At 37.1% G+C, this 21,199-nt stretch overlaps 1 protein-coding gene across 1 annotated transcript in view; it reads right to left on the bottom strand.

Moving 5' to 3' along the window:
• LOC150078832 (sodium-dependent noradrenaline transporter-like) overlaps positions 1–20,458 on the bottom strand; it is a 215,339-nt gene extending 194,881 nt beyond the window's left edge. Inside the window, exon 1 of the mRNA XM_090382412.1 lies at positions 20,301–20,458. The gene's annotated coding sequence lies outside the window, so the exon portion shown is untranslated. The remainder of the gene's footprint in view (positions 1–20,300) is intronic.
• Between the last annotated feature and the right edge of the window lie 741 nt (positions 20,459–21,199).

Here is a 21,199-nt window from a genome sequence, read left to right as displayed (position 1 = left end):
ACGGAAGGAAATTTAATGCTCTTTTTACACCGTAATCTTGTTAGTCGTGAATCAACAAGTTTAGCGGCCGATTTAGACAAGCGGGGGTAACTCGAGTTTTTCATCCAGCAAACACGCAATTTACAGGCGCAATATACTGACATTTCTTGACTAGTTCCATGAGCGTGTGTTTAAAAACATGTATTCATGTATTGAGAAGGGACCTCAGGGTTTCCCCATTAGCCGTATGTTTTAAAACAACCCAACTTTAATATAAACTCTGTAAAGCTTACTGTGTGGTTACGAGGACATCGTATACAGTATAAATGAAGCTGACATTGTATCACCGAAAACTAGAATAATATTAATAATAGGTGTTATCAGCACAGTTACAGTTCACATACTTTCCAACATATGGCCTGAAACGGAGTATTACCTTAATGTGCTTGGAGTCACCAACAGTGCTCACAAATTTAGTACATTGTGCATTGGGAGCGAAAGCAAAAGGATCCATGTATCTCTTTTCCACCATTCATGACATAGTTCCTAATTCCTAGAAGATACTTATATCAAAGCACTCCTTTTAAAGTGGTAATGCTATTAGAAGTGCAACGATGAATTTTCTCATGCGAACTTAATTCGTTATAAATCTTATGATGATATAGTAGGTTATATATAAATAAAGGAGTTCGTTACTTCTGTGATCCGGAATGGTTCGCACAATCTTAGGTTAAAATTTCAGTTATAAAATCAGTCAATTTTTAAATTGTATCTAGATTGACTATATGTGAAAAAATGCCTTTTTAACAACCCTGGCGCAATTTAAGAGATGTTTAGAATTAGTTTTTAATGAAATTAAGTGTTTGTAAATGTCAACACTAATTACTAATTAGTGAAGAGATATTAAGATGATGGAAGAACCTAAATGAGGTGAAACTCCCTTTATTATCTGAAACGGAGATAACGAGTGACATTCTTAAGGTCTGATTTCTCTGTTTCCAAGTATCACATTCATTGATTATGGAGATTATAATGGCCCATCGACTACTTTGATCACAGATCACATCTGTTACCAGCGTAAACTTGTTAACAGGGTCCTGAGCTGGATATCCTTCCTCTCTCTCTCTCGAATTTTTTTTTTTTGGTTGGTGCAGCATAAGCCTCCGGCTTCCTTGCACCATATGGCTAATAATAATAACGGTAACTACTGACATATATTCAAATAGGGGTTATCTACAGCCCACTGAATATGCCTTTTAGAATTCTTCGCTTTCAGCAGGATTTGAACCCAGATCTCTCCAAACATGCATTGGGGGGGGGGGGGACCCAAGCCACAAATTCAGTATTGTATACAGGTTTGGAGTCTCCATCTCAATGGGGATCATCATATCATACCAGAGTCATCTAGTGCCACCTGGGCAAATATGCCCATATGCACAATTATCTTACTAATTAAAAGAATAACATTCCAATATTTGGTAATGTAGTCGACTAAAATTTTGACTAAAAATTTTTACATATATTAAAAGACTCTAGTAGTGTATAATTCACAAACTTCGGTCATTAGCCTGTTGCCACAGAAAATAGATGAGTATTTCCTGTGGTTCCAGTTGCCGCCCCTTCCTCGGGGAGGATGACCTCTACATTTAGAGAGGTTGTCTTCTCCTAAAAACTTTATCAATATATTCATTAAAACTTTTAAAATTGTTCCTACTTTCAAATAAAGTATATAGAACATTTAGATTCAAACCGAGAGCCACCTCAAGATTGAGTCTTAAATCAGCATAATTTGGACAATATAGCATAACATGAAGTCCTGTTTCATGTTCACCACATGCACATAGCCCCGAATCAGATACGCCAAGTTCGTTCAGTCTGGCACTCAACCCATGTCCCGTCAACACGAAACATGCCTTCAATCCGAATTGCAACCAAGGCCTTTTCTTGTAGTTTATAAGTTCAACGGAAGGGAGAAAGTGAAATGTTTCACGCCCCTTATCGGAGTTCAACCAGCGGGTCTGCCAAACTCCAATAAGTTCACTCTCAATCCTTTTCCGTTCGGCCAACTGCAATCTTCTCTCCAGCACACCCGCGCCTTCAGAACATGAGTGAATACCAAGAAGCTCTTTATGAATGCCTCTCTTCAGACAATAAAATAAACCAGAACGAATCACCATTAGATCCGCCGGCATCTTACCAGCAATTACTTGCACGGCATCTGTCGAAACAGTGCGACACACTCGAGTTATCCCCAGAAGAGCAAACCTTTGAGCCATTAACAATTGCTTCTTCACTGCAGAGTTCACAGCTCGACCACACCAAGCTCCAGCAGCATAAGTCAGTATAGGGACAAACACTCATTCATAGAGCATATTCAAGGCTCGTCCCTTTATACCCCACTTTACTCTCACAACACGCCGAAGCTTGGCGTAGAGGAGCTTGATCTTCTGCTTCAGATACTTGGCATGTTCTGTAAAGAACAGTCGCTCCTCCAAAAACAACCCAAGGTATCTAACACTCTTGACATATCTAAGAGAGACATCCCCACTTCTTACTAATGGAGGCCTACTCAAACTTAGCCTACCTTTCAATAGCATGGTAACTGTCTTAGTTGGTGAGATACTTAGTTTATGGAGACAACTCCACTCTAATAACTCACCAAGGACAATGCTAGACTTTTCTTCCAATTCCTTTCTGGAATTTCCTTGTACAACAAACACTAAATCATCGGCATACGCTATGGCATGGGTATCCCCCATGTTACGCTCTAAAAATTCATCAAGAACCATATTCCAGACGAAGGGTCCCAGAATAGAGCCCTGCGGACATCCACGCTCCACGGTATATTTTTGTTCTTCAAAGCTCGTTCTTACAATAATACAACGATCCGAGAAGTAACTCTGCATGGTCTTATAGAGATTTCCGGGACAGAGTGCTATTCTAGCCCTCGGAGGATGCTACCCCACCACAAGGCATCGAATGCACCTCTAAAGTCCACGAACAAACCCAGAACATATCTAGCCTCTGCACATTCCACAATATTCATTACTGTTCGTATGGCATCCTCCGTAGAGGAGCCCTTCTTAAACCCAAATTGTTTCTTTGAGCTCAATCCCTGAGCCTCATACCTGGGTACTAATCTATAAGTCAATAACGCTCATAGACTTTCCCCAGGATGGGTAGAAGTGCAATCGGCCGATATGAAGCAGGTTCATTCATGGGCTTCTCCGGGCTCTTCAGAATCACCCTCAGGACCGCTGTTCTCCAAGACTTAGGAAAAGTTCCTTCCATCAGACATGCATTATACATGTCCAATAGAATATCGTGGTGCTTAGAGAAGAACTGCTTTATCGCATGGGTCTCTAGGAAATCTAAACCAGGACCCCCACCATCCTTCATCTGGCTCATAGCCATTGCTAATTCATCATTAGTGAAAGGACTCTCGTTTGATTCATTTCTATATTGGTCATTTTCATTTAAAACTATATTATGGACATCTAAAATATCTCCCTCACTAGGAAAGAACTCTTAAAATCTGATTTAAAGTCTGACCCCAGGATATAGTCTCTTGTTGGTTCTCTCCCATCACACTATGGGTAATTTCAGCTACATAAACTTTGTCCGTTATTACCTTATACACAGGGTTTCAAGGATCTGCATTTCCAGCCGTGCTCACAAAGTCTCGCCAAGCCAAGATTTTAAACTTGTTAATTTTATTTGAGTATTCTCTTCGTATTTGTAGATAACTCCTTACTTTCTTGAGCATTTCCATAATTTCTACGTACAAACTGAAAACGTTTTCGTGCACAGCGTACACGTCTTCTTAGAAGATTCAATTCCATATTCCACCATGGGACCTTTCTTACACATTTCTTTTTCCTTCTCATGGCTTTCTCACATCCTTCTTGAATAATTTGTGTCACCGTATTTACCTTTTCTTCAGCACTCATTTCAAACCAGTTCACATTAGCATCTATTAATTGATCAATTACATTATGAAACTTGTCCCATTTGGCATTTTTGACAGAGTATCTACTGGTCTCCATCCACTCGCGACGAACACCGTTCACTGTGTACTCATATGATATCAGTCTGTGATCACTTGTTGTAATTTCGGCGTGTACCTTCCAATTCCGCACTCTAGCTATTGAAGTACATGAGCAAATCGTGACGTCTATATAAGACTCTCCAGAAACTGAGGAGAATGTTGGCAGCTGCAACGGGTCATTAATTACATCCCAACCTTTAGAGGCCGGGAAGTCTTCCAGATCTGTGCCTCTATCATCAGACATTCCTGCACCCCACAAGGTGGAACCCGCATTTGTGTCTGCAGCTATGATTATGGGTTTAGTTCTTAGCCTACACTCAACCCTATCCAAATAACTTAGATAGGGTTCTAAATAGTCATTGTACTTACAGTAAAGAGATACCAAGTACAAGGCTCCAAAAGGGCCAACGATTTCACAACATATGCCAAACTCGTAGCATAGCGATGTAATCATTGTCACCCCCAAATTGGGGTTGACAACCACTATGGCTGCATATGGTTCGTTTCCACACTCCAGAACCCTGTACACATTCGGGTAACCCCTTACTTTTCCTAGGTACGAGTAAGGCTCTTGAACCAACACCACATCATAAGCCTTATCTTCCATCTCCCTCACCAACTGGGAAGCCACATCTTTTGATGTTTGCGCATTTATTTGAGCTATTTTAAGCAAAGATAGACCTTCACGATTCATAATCTATTTTTCTTTTATTTTGCTCCATAGCTTTTTTGTACTCCGGACAAGACTTGTCAACAGCTGAGTGCTCATTGGAATTATGCTGTCTCCAGCAGTTAATACACCTTGCGGCCTCATTTACTGAGGGGCAATCCTTATAAGAATGCCCCTTTACAGAACAAGGACCACAGAATACATCATTCTTGCAGTATTTTGCTATATGCCCAAAGGCCATACATTTATAGCATTGTGTCACAGTAACTATGTCCCTCACACGACATGAGGACCAATTTACATATACTCTACCAAACGATAACAGTTTCTTGTGAATAACTGCAGGAACCTGCAGGATCCAATTAGACACATTCTTATTTTTGACTTTATTAATAGACACTATGTTCACATTTTCTTGAAATACTTTCTGATCAACTCCATGATCCTTTAAATTCTTTAACCACAGTTCTTCAAGCAGTAAAGTTTTATCTATATCTTGCTCAACATCGTAGATAAGTAACTTAGGATTTTGTCTTTGAAATTTGTTTATTTTCATTCCTAGTTCTTGAAATTCAGGGCATTTTATAATAGAATCCATGTCTTTATCTGTGTCTGCTTCAATAATAACTATTATCTTTAATTGCTTTAAGACTTTTAACTTTTACAGTACTCAGAACTGGCCTGACCTTCTTTAACAGATCTTCCTTCATTTGGTCACTTGACTTATATTTATCACTTTTAGTTGTGATAACTGCCACTCTTGGTTTTATGCTCACAGCAGGAGTTGCCACGACTGCAGCATATTGTGTCCTTTCAGACTTGGATTCCTTTTCTTTATCCAATAACAACTGTTTTTCTGTCTGAAGCCGTAGATAGGCCTCCTCCAGTTCATCCCATATGTCTAATATTTCAATACATATGCTACTTGGTATCTTTGCTTTATCACAATATAAAATCTTTCTGAGTCTTATCTTGGCTTTCTTTAAATCACTTAACTTTGAAAGGTCTATCTCCACTTCATTCTCAGAATCCATAGAGTCTTCAGTCATTAAATCATCAACCTTCCTCAGACTAGTCTGTGAGGATGTCCCCTCACCTATACCCATCTGAGTAGATTTAGCCTCGCCCTTTTTAGATGACATCTTGGTTTTTACCTTCCTCTTTTTCTTGCCCATACTATCCTTTTTATTACTTATCTTCCTTTTTTCCTTGTACTTCTTCATTGACTTTACATCATCTGACACATCCTTAGCAAGGGTCAACAAACCCTCCTGCATCTCTACCTTTTCACCAGAAGAAAAGTCAGAACTCATGTTTAATAACGATTCTACACTACTCTCTTCTTCATCACTCACATCTTGAGAGAGAACCGCAAGAGACTTTTTCTGAGCACGCTTTGGCCCCATATTAAAATAAGTTTTATAACTTTAAACTTAAAAACTTTTAATACTTCAAAAATGTTTCAATAAAAGAAGTCAGACTTCAAACCAGCAACTTCAATAATAAGTCCAAAGGACCTAGTCACAACAATGTTAATCACAAACAAAGTTAATATAATACAATAACAGTTAATCCAAGTAATCTAACTCGAAAAAACTTAAAAAAGGTACCTCACTCAAGTTAAACGAGTGGAGTTCCCAGGAACTGGAATCACTTAAAAGGGCACAGAAATGCTCCCTTAAAAAAACAAACAAACAACTAAAACAGGAAAACACAAAAGCCCTCTGTACCGACTACCAGTAAACCCGTTTAGCCAGCTGAGGGATTCACCCCCAGCCGCCCGCCCCAGACGTCGGGGACGTAGGGTAGCTAATTTAGGTTTACGAAGCCTATAACAAATGCAAAAAGTTTTTAAACACAAACTAAATCAACTAAAAATTTTAATCTTCAGTCAAAATTCAGTTGTATTACCAAAATGTTACACAAAGATTCCCCAGATTAGCCCCTGGGGCATCTCAATGGGGATGAGGGATTTGCTGGAAACTGTACAACGAGGAGCAACCAAGCTAGTTATTGCTATACCTACGTATACATCTACGTTGAATTTAGTGCTGTAAAAAGCTTTGCAAGTCAAATAAGGAATATCTTTTTGCCTCTGCAGGCACTACAGAGTATATACGTATCAAGGAAGATTAATTGTAACTGGATATAAGAAATTGATTTTAACCAAGGGTCATTAATTGTTAAATAAATTCTCCTAATCTTATAGAACTTTGAATATTAAGGCTGTTGCTAAATGAGCCTGGTTCTTTGCATCAGTTTATCTTTATTAACACGAATACTGTCATTGAGGACCTATGTACAGTAACCGGAACCTAGTATGAGATCTTCATTCTGTTGTATCATTAAAACAAATTAATTTTGCAAAGTTACGTTTCTTGAGCAAGCAACGTTACATATTTATCATAGAATGAAGTATTGAGCATGACACTGTACAGACACAATTACTTGATTTTTAAGTTTTGCATCTCATCATTTGACCAACAGGAGAGTGTATAAAAACATCAACCAGGAAAATTTTCGAAACCGCTACTTGGAATATTAAATAATACATATTTACTTTAAAGACAAATATATATTTTCCAGATGCAAACATTAAGTTTCTATAAATGCACATTTGCATTAATATACTTGCGGTAGCACAGTATAATCACCGTACTTCCACATCGGTTGGCAAAGACCGTCAAAGTTCGAATCCCATCAATGACGCTAGGACTTATGGGTTTTTTTCGCAAAATGGTTGAGTCCGTTGTCTCAGGCGAGGGTTGCATGGATTTTTAATACCTGAAATTCGGGTTTTCCTTACAGAAAACTGACCGAAGAAGCGCTTAACACACATCTAATATTGAATATATGAATTTAAGAATGATAATAGCTAACGTAGTTTTATTGAACAAATTAAATGCTATATTTTATTTATTTTTTTTTGTCTAAATTTCAATAAATTTAACCTTGCATCCTTATTAGCTACTGAACAATATTCGCTATAGGCAATTGTCACGACTATAAATTACCATTGTATATAAACACGCTCGCATGTTATTCAAAAGTAACAGCAGCTTCTTAATGGCACGAAATGATCCTACACTAGTTGCTCTTCTTGTTGTTGAAGGTTTTGGCACAAGGGCTACAACTGCCATATTGCGCCTTTCAAATTAATATAATAATAGTTTCTAGTTTGTAAGTTTTTAGAAGTGAGAGAACATCCTTATCTTCTTTAGAAAGGAGAAAAATTCATCTAGGTTTGCTTCATTTCCCAACATGCGCTTCATTGTTATAGGTTCCTGTAAACCTCTGTGAGATAGGAATGATTCTAGCCTTTCCTGCCAATAATAGCAGCAGTCAAGTAAAATATGGTTTTACGGAGAAAAAACATTATGGTAGAGGAGAGTATACCGTAGAGGGCCTTCGTTTCTGAGTAGGTAAAAATAAGTTACACGAGTGTTCAATGCATGCTCTTGCAAGAACCACTTCTTTTCTTACTTTTCTGGTGCGGGAGATCCAGAATTTCTCCATTGGGAAAAAGATTTTTCATATAATGGTTTTGCAACCTTGTACAGGAATCTTCATATAAATTACATTTGAATTTGATTGTTTTGCTCCCTGATCTGCGTTTTCTTTTTCGAGTATTCCACAATGAACTGGAATCCATCAGAATACCCCTGCATGTTGTTTGTCTTGTAGCTGGATCAGTTTTGTTTCAGCAGGGGATGGTAATTGTGTGTTTCATTCTGCACTCAGATGATAGATTTTAAAGAATCGGTATAGATGATATGCTGTGGCTAGTTTGAAAATCTATGAGATTAAGAGCTAGGTAGATGACAAAAAAGTTCTGTAGAGAAATTGCTGAACTCTGTAGGTAGAGAAGCAGAAACACTGAAAGCAGGTAAGACTGCCGCAGCGCCTACTCTCTTGTCTGATTTTGAACCATCAGTGTACATTTGATTATATTCAGCAAAACTTTCGGTGTGGATAGCATGAAGTTGTCTTATATTTAAATCTTGCCAGGGAATGCTTACCCCACTGACTGAAATAACTATCACATTTAACCATAATTGTGGCCCACGGAGGAGTATATCTTAATAGATATATATTTTTTCAATCTGTGGATTACAGTCTGAGGTGATCTCATGGAGCCTAATGCCTGCAGGCTTATTTTTATATTAAGCAGTCCATTGATGCTGGAAAAGGTATGGCCAAATAGAATGAGATGACAGGCTTCAAAACTTCGGCTGCACAGTTTACTAATAAAAATTTCCTTCTGAGATGTAATGGTAGTTCGTGAGCTTAAGTGGGGCTTAGTACCGATCTCCTCGGGGAACTCCTTTTCGTGTATAATGCTTGGAAAGAGTATTTTGATATCGTACTTGGAAAGATCGATGTTGTAGAAAACTTTGAATAAAGGGGGAAGATTGCATCAAAGTCTTAGCTCTGAAGATCCTGCGAGATTCTATAATCCCAAGTAGGGTCAAATGTTTTTTCCTATATCCAGACTCGCCATATGTTCTTTTTAATGAATGCATTGCGAATGTCAGATTCGATTTTGATCATAAGGTCAAGGAGGATCTGTACTTCCTTCAGAAAACCAAACTGATTAACATTTAGCAAATGTTGGGTTTCTAATAGCCAACTCTTGAAAGAATGATTCTATTAGAATCATTCTTTCAAGAGTTTTCCCAAGACAGCTGGAAAGTGATAATTCCGAGGATTTGAATGGTCTTAGGTTTAGAAAGGCTACAATTATTGAATAGCACCTGCTTCTACAGGGATGGGATACACTTAAATAGAAAGGATGCAAGAATATTTGTTGATGTTATCGAGGCAGTGTTAGGTGAGTCGGAAAACTGCTAGTTTGGGGGTGGCGTCAGACTAAAAGATTAACAGTAGCCGCAGGCAGAAGCAAAAGTGATTCTTGCACTATTCTATTGTAATGAGCAGCCTAGAGAGCAAGTTGCTGGGGATTTCAAGAGCTTTTGGGAGTCATGATGGAACAAGTAAATACATTGGCTGTGTTAGAGTAACTAAGAATAAGAACAAGTGCATGTATACTTGCATGTACACTAATGCTAGAAGTATAGTAAATAAAATTGATGAATTTGAAGTGCTGATGAAGACATCAAAGGCAGATATTGTTGGGATATCAGAGACATGGTGTCACAGATATAAGCAGCGCAGAATTGGAATTTTGAGAGTACATTGTGTACAGAAAGAATAGAAAGGAGGATGGGTTTTTAGGAGCATTAGCAACTAAGGCCATATTGCTCCGGGATATGCGGTGGTCATTCCCTGACCTTTCTGCATCTTCCGTATTTGGTGGTGACGGGCTCGAACCCCGGTCTAATCAAGAAGCATGTGATACGCACTGCTGCTCCTTCCCACCTGGCTACAGAGGCGCCGAGAAAGGAAGGAGTTATGCTGTTAGTTAAGAAAATAAATCTAAGGAAGTGCATCCAGTTAACACAGGTGGACAGTGCAATGTTGAGTCTGTTCCCTTTCCCAGTGTTTTACATAAACACTGGGAAAGGGAAAATGAGTAGGAGTATGCTATATGCCTAATGACGCTGATGAGTACAATGAACAGTTGCGCAAAGAAATAGAATGGGCCAGTAAATCAGAATGTCTTGTAATGTGGGATTTTAACTTTCCAGATATTGACTGGAACTTGTGGGTTGGTCACTCGCACGCTATCAAGACTTTTGTGGATTTATTAGAGAGGATTGTTTTATACAGGGGCAACCAGAGGGAGTAATACCCTTGATCTGATTATCAGCAGATAAAGGAATCACTAGGTGACAGTGATCACACTGTACTGATGTGGGATTTACTTAAAGATGTAACTACGATCAAGGGTAAAGGGAAGAGCTTTTGTTTTGTAAAGACTACAGAGGTCTCAGACAGTTTTTAAAAATTCTATAGAGTGGGATCAACTAATGATGTTACCAACAGTGAATTCTAAATGGGAAGACTTCAGGGACTTAATCTTGGAGGCTACTAGGTTTTTCATACCAACTAAAAAATACTGTTCAAGGTTCAGGCCTAAATGGATGTCGAGTGAATTAATGAGGCTCGTGACAGAGAAGAAAATTGCATATAAATGAAGAAAAGATGCATATAAATTATCAGCGACACAGAAGCCTACGACAGATATAAGCTAGTCTGTAATGAAGTCACAAAGAAGGTTAGGCAGGCGAAGGCAGATTACGAGAAATCTTTGGCAAAGGACGCAAAAGAAAAACAGCAGAGTTCTTTACTTATGTAAACTCTAGAAGGAAGGGGATAAATCAGATTGGTGCACTTAACATGATGGTTCGACTATTGACGATCCTACTCAAGTAGCTGATAAACCGAATGCTTATTTCGCATCTACATTCACACATGGAGCTAAGTGATTTTGTGATAACTGAGAGCAAAGTGGAGGAGAAATTGAAGTTAAACATAAAAAAAGGCACTAGGGGCAGATGGAATCTATCCAGTTATAATGAAGGAGGCAGCAAGGGAAGTAAACAAACCCTTAGTCATGATTATGAGAGCGTCCTTAGATTCAGGGGGTGGTCCGCATGGACTGAGACGTGCAAATGTATCCCCAATTCACAAAGGGGGTTCAAAGGGTGACACAAATAATTATAGACCTTTTAGTTTAATTTCTGTTCCGGGGAAAATAATGGTGTCACTGCTATTAAATTTGAGTCAAATCAATTCGGTACCTTAAGAAATTTCTATAATTATTTGATGGTGTCACTGGTTAAAGAAGTGATACAGTGATTACCTAGACAAGACAGCAGCAATAGTTCAGACAGCATGGGTTTGTTAAGGGGAATGTCTTCTCTGAAGAATTTGAAAATGGGTTTGTCTTGTCTGACAAATTTGATTGGATACTACGATATGGTCACAAAGGAACTGGATGCTAAAAATAATTTTGATATCATATATTTGGATTTCAGAAAAGCTTTTGATACTGTTGCACATAGAATACTGCTGTACAAATTGGAGCGGTATGGCATTAAGGGCAATGGATTATTGCAATGGATAAAGGGGTTATTGAGTGGGAGACGGCAGAGAGTAGTAATAAATGGAGACTTCTCTACGTGGATTAATGTTATTAGCGGAGTCTCCCAGGGTTCTGTGTATTTATCAACGATATCGATGAAGGTATGTCAGGCTTAATGTCCAAGTTTGCAGATGATACAAAGATTGGCAGGGTTGTTATGATAGTAAAGAGAGTGTGCTACTGCAACAGGATCTAGAAAAGTTAGGCAGATGGGCTGAGAAGTGGCAACTGAAGTGTAACATTGACAAATGCAAAGTTGTTATTTGGTTTTTAGGAGCATTAGTAACTAAGGTCATATTGCCCTGGAGATATGCGGTGGTTATTCCCTGACCTTTCCTCATTCGCCGTATTTGGTGGTCACGGGCTCGAACCCCTGTCTAATCAAGAAGCGTGTGCTACGCACTGCTGCTCCTGCCCACCTGGCTACGGAGGCGCCGACAAATGCAAAGTACTGCATATGGGTAGCAGTAACCCAAGTGAAACACACAAACTGGGTGATACTACACTCAGGGAGGTGGAGAATGAAAAAGACCTGGGGGTAATTGTGCAGTGCAGACGGGCTGCCAGAGCAGATCATGGAGTTTTGTCAATGATATATAGGAATTTTGCTAGCAGAGACAAGGAAGTGATTATCCCTTTATATAAGACAATGGTAAGTTAAGAAAGGCTTAAGTTATGCAAATTGCTGCATCTGAAGACTAGGCACCTGCGAGGTGATCTGATTGAGGTGTATAAGTCCTTGAACAGTTTGAGCAAGCTCAATGCTGACGGGATACTTCCGCTTGCTCAGACTAAGAACCTGAGGGAGCATAGATTCAAATTGAGGAAAGACAGTTGTAGAATAGATGTACGGAAGGTTGAAGGAACACACTTCCATCTGTTGTTGTGGAAGTTGATAGCATAAATAAATTTCAGGCTGAACTAGATAAACATTTGGAGCGATCGTAAGGGTGAAATGGGAAGGTTTTTTTTTTTTTTTTTTTTTGTTGATGCTGTATAAGCTTGCTTTATTGCATCATATGCCTCAACTAATGCTAATGACCACGAAAAATATTTTCTAGAAAAATACGGTTGTATTAGTTTAGTAGGCCTTCTAAGGCAATTCAAGTGTCGTATCATTGAGTTGAAAATTCCGTCCGGATCAGCTGCACATCGCGAGAATTGCCTATGAATTGTTTCAGTTGTGATAACCCAAACAGTTGGTTGTAGGGAAAAGAGATATTTGTATAGAAATTAATTTTGCATTGCTCAGCTTAATTTAATTTTTTTAAAAAAGGTTGAGCTGTATGTTGCCACTGCTGAGCAAACGATTCTCCTACGATTTTCGCGACATCTTGTGGAATTCCAATTATCTACTGGAATAGGAATTCCAGTAGATAATTGGATGTCCACTCACCTTGCTAAATACAGAATGAGCTGGTGGAAACTTGTTATTGAGCAGTCTTATCTTCTTCCGAATTAGTCTGATGTCGATGTCTTTGTTAACTGATGAAACGAATGTTATCCAGGAATCTTACCTCGCTTTTTTGATAATTTTCGAGCTTTTGCTCTAACTTATTTATAGACTATGAGGTTGACAGTAGTAAAATATTTGCGGAATCTATTCTATGATTTTTTTTTCCTTTTTAACAATCTTGATTCTACCAGTGATTATTCCGTCTTCGGCGTGATGATAGTTATGAAATGGAGGTACTTGCTGCATCTATTATTTGCTTTGTTAAGTAGTAATTTACTGCATCGATGTGTTATAACTGGAAAATATTCTGATCTAGTTTCACATGAGAACTAAAGGTTGACCAATTTGTCTTTTCTTTTGTCAACTGCCACTTCCTGCAATTCGTTTGAGTGTTTTGCTATTAGTAGCTTGTAGATTGTTGGGAAATGGGAAATGGTTGCTTTTTAGTGAAGCCTAGTAAACTGACCATTCGAAGCTTGGGTATAGCGGGGGAGAGCAGATGGACAGGTAAGTTGCTGAGGATGACCCACTAGGCAGGTGTATGTATGTGCGCTGCTACCCGTATTTAGCAATATGAGTGGACATCTAATAACCTTTCAATTAATCTATTTCTGAAGAACCCCACAAAGGATGGTGGCCATTAAAGACTCTTAATAGGCAAATTGGTGTGGGCAATTGTCTGTCTAAGAAAATCTTCGAATTCCTTTACAGAGAAAGAGGTATTTGGCAGAAGGTAAATTGAAACCGAAGTTACAGTTATTCCAACGATAAAACGTACTGCAATTGCTTCCAACAAGGTATACGTAAAAATTTCTTTAGATGGAAAGTTGTAATTGAGTAGTATGGCAACGCCGCCATGAGCAGCTAGTGAATCGTTTCTGTCTCTTCTATATAAGGTATAGCTTTTTATCATAGGATTAACTGAGAGGGTAAGGTAGGTTTGTATATGTTTATTAAATAGTAAATATCATTGATATTGCTTCGGAATCCTTTTCATTTCCATTGAATGAACTTCGCCATTAATTCTTCTTGGGGAAGAAGGTCGCGTCTGACTGTTTGCGAGTAATCTTCTTGCGTTTCTCAGTTTTAGCTCTTTCCTTTGAAAAAAAAGGGTCGGTCAAAAGTCGTATCATTTTCTGTATGTATTTCAAGTAAATGTTTCTTCTTGCTGAAATTGGATCACGAATTTCAGCAAGAATCTTTGGGATCAATAGTTGTTCATTTTAGTTTTTGCATTTGATGAAGGTCCACTTCCTGGAGGAACTGATAATACTATTTTAATAGCTTGATCTGCATTTGCATGATTCAAGGGTTCTTTTGGTATCGAGAGAACCGTACGTGCCCAGGCGGAAATTGATATGTCGGGTGAGACGGAAAGGTTTGTCTGCGTTGCAACAGTCTGCTTCCTATGAAGCAAAACAATATAAGGTTTGGAAGTGAGAGGTGCGATACGATTTTTAGCTTTCTCATAAGTTTTGTTCTCTACATGTTTGGATTTTTTTCTCTATCTTCCAGCGTTCGCAAGATTTAGAGTATGTTGCATGATTTCCATTGGAGTTTGGAAATTTCATCATTTCTCATGGACATTCTGTTTGATTGTCTCTGTGGATGTGGATCCACAGAGCATAATCAAACAGAACGCCCATCTTGGGCAGACTGGTATACCACGGCATTCTTTTTGGGAGCGACCGTATTTTTGACATTTGTAGCATCTTAGTAGGTTGGGAATATAAGGACGTACTCAATTTAAGTAGCCAGCTCTCTCACTGAGCTTGAGAGAGTTGGATTGCTAAAGGTAAGAATAATGTTTCGTGTGGGTACTAGAATACCATTTTTTTAAAATCAGAATGCGTTTAGCTTGCGTTATCTGCTGATCACTTAATTCTTGAACAAGTTGTTCTCTGTGACATTCATGAGGTCCCATTCCGTAATGATGCATTTAGAGGCGCATGAGGTGTAACTTGAAAGACGCGAGTTTCAAACATACGGCAGCTTGTTTCTGATTGAGTGTTTCTCCACCAAGAGATGTACGGATTTAAGTCGTCTTACCATTTTCGGTGAGCCTGCTGGATAACAAAATGGAGAAATTTTACTTAGTGGCTCGGTTGTCAAATATTAAAAAAGTAGAGTAATTTTGATTTGCTGCCTGTACTTTCTCTCTCTATGAACTGGTAGGTGAAAGGTCATTATTTGCAGTTGGATACATTTATTTGAATGCTAGACTAAACTTATTACACTGTGGAAAGTTTTCAAAGTCCATGATTCTCCTCTAGCCCGGGGGCAAGATTTTCCCCCACCCCGGGTTTCACTCTTGAAATTATTTATCAGCCTCTTCTCGTAACGAGGCAGATAAGTAATTGCAAGCTCGCTAGGCCTAAAGATAAGTAATATAAAAAAATATATATACTTATCTATGGATGGACCTTCGATACCGCAGATATTATTTCGGGTCAGTTGATAACCGTTTACAAACACTATTCGTGATAAAACTAGTTTCACTGAAATAAAATTCACACCAGAACAAAATCTAATAAAAGTTTATCACAGCACTTCCCAAGCGCCTTCTCCCTGCACCTAGTGTAACCCTCTGACTGAAGTGGTGATCGACTGAAATACTCAGTATTTTCCAGATTATCAGATTCCTGTCCATACCAAATACTACGAATCACTACACAATGCCCAGTCTTCAAATAAATAAATAAATCACCTAACGTCCTCGTGGACTTTAGGTGATTGTGTAATGCGAGTTAAAATTGCCGTTCTTCCACATCTCATGGAAAAGACTGGGTTCAAATCCCTTTGACACGGGAAGAATTTTTATGAGTTTTTTTTTTTTTTTTACATAGTGTTCGAGTGATCTGTCTCGAGCGAGAGTTGCATGGTCTCATCTCGTGAAAACTGATTTTTAATATAGAAAAATGAAAACCGACAAAGAATACGGTTACATACAGAATACATCGCACGCCTCATGGCCTTAGCACTAACACGCACACATCCTTCACGTCTTAACTGTTCAAATAAGAGCAGTTATTAAAGTCATTTTAGTGATACCATGCAGAGGTGCCTGTGACATCATCTTTCATCAGAAGGCAGGTAACAGGATGTTCGGATGCAAAGTTGGCGAGCAGTATCACGTTACCACTAGAGACATATGCCAGGTGAATAATGTTATTTATCACGTCTGAAGGACTGCATCATGAAAGGCCATCAGGACACCTGATGGCTTCCATCGATTTCAAAGAGTTCTGATATGGCCCCAGTGAACCATAAGAGTACCATGCCAAGGAGCTACTCAAATTATCTACAAGGCAAGTTCAAGGAAAATATTAATATACAGTATTTCTACCCATCTTGATTGATATCTTTCCAATATTAGAGGAAGTCTATATAAAATACTTGAAACTTTATATTAGGAAAATAAATAATATTAATAAGAATAATCAATAGCTTTAAAGCCCTGAAGGGTTAAATTGCTGTATATATATATATATATATATATATATATATATATATATATAGCAATAAGAATTATTTCTTTGACGTGCCACTGACGTAACGTTGAAAAGTTGTTGACATTCCAGTTGTAATATGGTTGTCCCAAAGCTGAACATAGTTTATTAGTATGGAAATATTATAATAATTCTGTTTCTTCTTTAATCACAACAAAATATGGAATAAACAGCACTTGAAATAACGCTAATAATACAATCAAACCTAATCCTTAAAAATAGTATGATTTTAAGTATTTAAAGTTTTGTCATATTTTCCAAAAAACAAAAATGACCTTAACAGTCTCATTGATGTAAAAGAAAAATTTATTTGGAAGTTCCAAATATCATAAAAGTCGAATATTATAACTGTAGACAAAATAAAATGTTAAAATTATAAATTAATTATTTTTTAGGCAGTGTTGAGATGTATCAAGCGAAATGTCATTCTCGAATCTCGTCTTGAGCAATGCTGTTTGGATTTTAAAAACACTGCAAAGCTTGATACAGTCTTTGGATCCTGAGACAAACTAGAAGGCCATAGCCTGCCTCTCCCTCGTTAGAATTATCCACAGGCGCGTTTTCTATTGGGTATCAATTTGAATTTTTAAGTTCAAATCTGCTACAATTAACCCGTAAATATGCAATTCGCAATTGTAAAAATTCTAGATTATATATTTGAGTGTAAAAAATTTCTTCCCTAAAAAAAAATGATTTTATGAAGAGACTACTAATCATCTAAAAATTGCGCAGAAAAATCTTCATATATGTACAGTATTCATGATTTGTTTTCACGAGATTAGACTTCTTGAACTAATAAAAACTGTTTCTAAACCTACAACTGCAAAAGTAGCTTCAATTTGTAATTTTAAAACAGAAGAATAGAATCGTCGAAAGTGGTTCACTAAAAATGAAAAAAGGGACTAGATTAAAAAAAACCGCTAATTTTCAGAGGATCTACTAGCCATCAGTTTCTAACACTAATTGCTAAAGAACAAGGAACAACCAGACACATTTATTACTTAGAAAGTAATAAACGTCATTTCCAATTATATCCTTAAATCAGAAATTAAATACATTAAACAGTCTCTTTTCTCGATGCTTAAAATATGTTTATCAACAAACAGAAACAAGTGTAGTTAAAATTGAAACGGCAAAGTTCTGCAAAACGAGATTCAAATGAGTTTACTCCACATCTACTGAGATATACAGTACATAGTTCGCATTCTTAAAGTATACTTCAAAGAACCAGATAAGTCAAGTTTACAATAGTATTATCAATTTTCTTTATATCCATTCTGGCAGTAGCTGAGAGGTGTGATCAATTCTGTTCTAAAATTTAGATCTTCATAGTTAGCATAATACTTTCATTATTAGCAATTGTGATGTCTCGCCCAAAATCTATGAAACAGTGTGTAAAAAACCACAGGTCGTTTCAGGGATAGAATGATTGTGATCGATAAATATGCTAACGATTATCAAAATTTTCGGTAGAACATTCATCATTAGGAGAGTAATAGAAAAATTTTACATAACACTTTTTCAGTACTGCTCATACAGATAGGCCCATGTTCAGTTAATTGCGCAGTTTCATGTAGGACGAGTGTTCCGAATATTTTCATGATATTTAATATAGCTATGTAATCCAGTTAAGATTAATAATTACTTGGCTTATTTTACCGACTTGTGTGTTTTTAAAAAACGACAGATTTCATATTGCAATAAATATCGTGATGGTCTCACAACTGAAAACTCAATTGAAAAAAAACTTCGTGGTTCATCTGATGAGACACTGGAGTGCCTCGTCTTTTAGATAAATGACACTTGCCTTTCACAGTTAAGCAGTTTGTTTAAAAATAGTGCAATACCTAGCGATTCGTGGAATCACAAGGTTTCTTCTGTAGTGAGGATTAAGACTTTAGTTTAAAATCTACTTACAGCAAAAAACACTTAAACAGATAGGACAATCCAAGTGCTTTTTCATATAAAGGAAATGTGCCCTTAAGGATATTTCGTCTTTTTAAGGGACATCATGGAGAGCACCAGTGGTTATAATCACTGGCTTACCAAACCAGGTAGAAAATTCTGAAGTTAAGATCCAGTCAGTGACACGAAGAATTTTTATGGGCTTTAACATGGCCGAGTTAGCTTATCTCAGGCAAGAATTGCGCTATTTTAATTCCAGAAATTCTGATTTTTATCCAGAAGACCGACCGAAGAATACACACAATTACAAACGCCGTATGTTGATGCTTAACAGCCTTATTTTCTCTGGCGTTTAACATACACCTGTCATTTAGATGAATTCCTATATTCTTTAAAAACACTGATTTATGACAATTCTACATAAAAAATGTATAATTTTTAGGTGAGAAAAAGAGAAAGCGAGTCTAACTGCAACTAGAAAAAATATACTCGGCTATTTGTCAAGTAAAACAAATTTCAACCAACCAAAATTTACTCAACAATTTACATCACAACCGGAATATTTAATGCCGTTTCGCATTAAACCCATTTACGCTGTTTGACCTATCTTTTAGGAGAAGATCAAGTATTATGGGGCGTGTCAACCACTAACTGACATTTTAAACAGGCGGTGTTAACATTTACTTTCAGCATGCTCCATCGATGAATACAACATTCATCCGTGGCAGTACACTTTTTGGTCATTTTGTTTACAGATTCGTATGAATTTGCTGATCACGTAAAATATAAATAAGTAGCGTAATTATAAAATAAAAAAGAAAAAGCACGTCATCATTTTATATGATTATAATCAAAAAAGGTATTCCGCAGTTTTATGGGGTTTTTTTCCGAAGATTAGATAATTTCAAGAAAGTACTAATTTCTGAAATATTTTAACAAATTTTTAAATAACATCAACAAAAACATTTCTTCTTGGAGAAATGTTTCATTAATTTCCAGTAAATCAATGGCATTCATTTACACTATAGGCATAACGTTAATATGTTAAAGCCAGAATTAATCAGGTTTCTTCATTAGCAATTACTATGACTGTTTAAATACAATATTATTTTTTTTTAATATTTAAATATATTAAATAATATTTCTGTTTAATTATTATCTGATCAGAAACTAGCAGACGATAACAGTAAATTATTTTAAATGAATATTAAGTGGACAAAACGTACACTAGGTGACTCCACTGGATTATAATGAATTTTTATGCTTTTATACATTGGAAGCTGCATAATTATTTCCTTAAAGCTATGAAACAAAAAAAAGTGATAGCAAGATCTTTTTGGGATAATTTGTGTTTCGTTTGCTATAATAAGCAAAATAATTACTCCGGTAAGTCGATTTACTTCCGAAGTTAAGAAACGATTACGAAATTAAATTCAGTACGCGTTATTCGTAATTACGCAAACGCTGCCATTAAGTCAGAATATAACGTTATTGATATTCTGGAATTTATCCGATACTTTTGAGTGAGTGTAATTGTGTTGTATTGCGTGCCGTTAAACCAAGTCACGTTTGATTAAAAATTTGATAAGAATAAAAATCATGCAAAGTAATAACGTCAATAAATGACGCCCATTTTGTGAATAATTGATAAACAAGAAAAAGAAAGAAACGGAATAATCGCTCACTTTTACAGTTTCCTTTAGCACTCCCTTCTGTTTTCTCTAAGCGCTATTTTTTTCGGAATGATGAAATGTCTTGCGACGAAGCCACTTTTACAGTGAATCACTTGTACTTCTCTGAACTAGGAAGCCACACCAGTGTGACAAACGGTTAATGCATCTGTTGAACTGGGGAAGTTTTGCCAGAGTGTGCCTTCAGCTTCGATCGGTAAGGACAGTCCGCCCGACTTCATACGTCACAACTAGCCTGCCTAACCAATCACGTTTAAGCAGAGCGCTAAAAATGAGAAAAAAACTGGTCTTCCGCAGATTTTTCTGTTTTAACTTGAAGCTATCGGACGAATAAATTTACTCAAATACCAGGTGGTAGTATAACAGAAACAATAGGCTTAATTTGCAGTAATTTATTTTGTCCTGTGTTTTGCGATACTTACTTGATGTTTTAGGGGTCTGGCTTATCTTCCCGTTTGGTTGTTTCTCTTTCAAAAATACCTTTGTATTTTCATATGTTGTTCTTAAATAGTTATTTGATTAATAAAAACACGTGAAATGTTCAATACCCCTACAGAAGATGACTTAATTGACACTGTGGTGTGGATTACGTCGGACAAATAGGTGTACCATGATGAAGGAATCGTCTGACATTTCTTGCATTAACAATATAGGATCTTTTCAATAACTATGACAACGTCTTATTTCTTTGCGTGCACTTTACAGAAAGTTGCAATTCATTTGGTCTAAGTCGTTATTCTTCTACGTATACACGGTTAGTATAGTTCAAGTTTGCCCATTCCTGTAGAGAAAACACGTAGTGTGCATATTGGGTAGCATACTATGGATATATTGTCGTCTAGAACTATGTAAGAAAAAAATTCATTCCAAAAATCTCCATCAGGAGAGTGTGG

The sequence above is a fragment of the Mastigoproctus giganteus genome, chromosome 10 (genome assembly GCF_048544385.1).
Source record: "Mastigoproctus giganteus isolate SK-2022 chromosome 10, ASM4854438v1, whole genome shotgun sequence".
NCBI classification, from domain to species: domain Eukaryota; kingdom Metazoa; phylum Arthropoda; class Arachnida; order Uropygi; family Thelyphonidae; genus Mastigoproctus; species Mastigoproctus giganteus.
The sequence above is the reverse complement of the archived record's forward strand: the minus strand, read 5'-3'. Positions and strand labels throughout refer to the sequence as shown.